The sequence below is a fragment of the Myotis nattereri genome (assembly GCF_964212035.1).
Source record: "Myotis nattereri genome assembly, contig: HAP1_SCAFFOLD_176, whole genome shotgun sequence".
In the NCBI taxonomy this organism is placed as follows: domain Eukaryota; kingdom Metazoa; phylum Chordata; class Mammalia; order Chiroptera; family Vespertilionidae; genus Myotis; species Myotis nattereri.
In genome coordinates, this window is record NW_027669615.1 from 58757 (window position 1) to 60739 (window position 1983).

At 58.2% G+C, this 1983-nt stretch overlaps 1 pseudogene across 1 annotated transcript; it reads left to right on the forward strand.

The window, feature by feature from the left end:
- The first annotated feature begins 605 nt into the window (after nucleotides 1-605).
- On the forward strand, nucleotides 606-1357 carry LOC308512588 (TCF3 fusion partner-like; annotated as a pseudogene). Its single transcript has one exon. The product of its transcript is annotated as a TCF3 fusion partner-like (transcript).
- The last annotated feature ends 626 nt before the right edge of the window (nucleotides 1358-1983 follow it).

The window sequence follows — 1983 nt, forward strand, 5'->3', positions numbered from 1 at the left end:
GGGGCCAGAGGCCAGGCTGCATAGCTGCCTGGGGACACCATTTGGACCCCAGGGGCGAAGCAGCCAGTCCCCAGCAAGAGACCCAGAAGGCGACCCAGGTGCTGGGGCTGCATCGCTGCTGGGTCAGAAATCCGGTGCCCAGGCTGAGGAGACCCAGGACCCAGAGCTGCGTTGCAGCTGGGGCACACGATCCGGTGCCCAGGCTGAGGAGACCCAGGGCCCGGGGCTGTGTAGCAGCTGGGGCACGCCATCCGGTTCGGGGGCGATGCAGCCAGGCCCGAGAAGGAGACCCAGAAGGAGACCCAGGGGCCTCCCAAGAGGAGAGTCTCCATGGCCAGATGGCGTGGTGTCGGGGCAGGAATAAAGACCCGAGGTGACTCAGATGCCTGGCCACAGGGTTAGTCCAGCCAGCAGGGCCTTTCAGTTGGGACTGGGGTGGGGGTGGGGCAGGGAGGCAAGCTGGAAATAGAGAACTACAACTCACAGGAGGCTTAGCAGCCGGGCCTGGGTGCCTGGCTGTGAAATCCAATGGGCTGTAGTTTTGCAAGCCACTTTAAACTAGAGGCTTGCAAGGTTGGAAGTTCTGCGCCTGGAGCCAGGGAGAAATGGAGCTGGAGCAGAGAGAGGGGTCCATGGCAGCCGTGGGCTTTGAGGAGTTCTCAGCACCTCCTGGCTGGGAGCTGGCGCTTCCTCCGCTGAAGGTGGTCACATCCTGGAGAGCGAGCTTGAGACCGAAGTGGAGTTCCTGTCTGGGGGTCTGGGCAGCTCCAGCCTCCAGGAGCTAGAGGAAGAGGAGGAGGCAGCCTGAGGCTGGCAACAGCGGCGCCAAAGGGAACTTAATCGCAGGAAGTACCAGGCGCTGCAGGGAGATTGAGCAGGCGAAGGAGTGGGTCCTGAACAGGCTCCATCAGATATAGAGGATAACATGGAGACTCCAGCAGGAGAGGAGGTTCCTCATGAAGGTGCTGGACTCCTACGGTGACAACTACTGGGCCAGCCAGTTCACCATCTTACTGGAGGATGAGGGCAGCCAGGGCACAGATGCCCCCACCCCAGGCAACGCTGAGAACCAGCCTCCAGAGAAAGAGGGGCTGTCCCCGCCCAGGAGGACGCCAGCGCCTGCAGAAGCCAGCAGCCTGGCCCCTGGCGAGGGGCCCAGGGGTTGGAAGAGGCGGCGAGTGCCACCGGAAGGGGGCCAGGCGTGAGTCCCGCTGTCTCTGGAGCTGGCCCCCATGCAGATAAAGGTGGAGGAAGACTTTGGCTTCAAAGCGGTCGAGGCTTTGGACACAAGTTGGGTTTCTGGGGGCCAGACAAGTAGCTGCCCTACCCCACCCTAGCCAGCTCCCCCTTTGACTGACCCCCCAATAAACAGACCCCATGCTCTCCTTGGCAAAAAAAAGCTTATAGAGGCATGCTTTTAGGATCAAATAGTATAAATATAGATGTAACAGGACAATAAAAAGAGAACCTGGATATGATGATCACCTGAATGCTGCCTCTGTGTCATTCCTTCGTCGCCGACTCCATCCACACCTTTGGGAACCCCCGGACCTACTGAGGCAGGGCCCCAACATTCCTCTTCTTATAAGGACTTCAGTGAGATGGGCTAAGGGTCCCACTAGAACTGCCTCAATTTAATCTAATCCCCTCTTTAAAGATCTTATCTCTATACACAGGTACATTCTGAGGTTCTGGAGATTAGGATTCTAACATACATTTTGTTGATTACCCAAATCAGCCCTTAACAACCAACATGTTTCAGAAAGGAGATTCCTACAGGGTTATTTACCAAACATTCAGAAGTATTTTTAAAAGAGCTAAGTCCCTAGCCCACTGTGCGCGCCCCTCCTGGCGAAGAGGGAAGGCCTGGGTTCCAGGCGCCGGAGGAAAACTGGTGCCAGCAGCCAGGGGAAGGGGCCCTCAAGGGGCCCCAGATTGCGAGAGGGCACAGGGCGGGCTGAGGGACCCACCCGAGTGCACAGA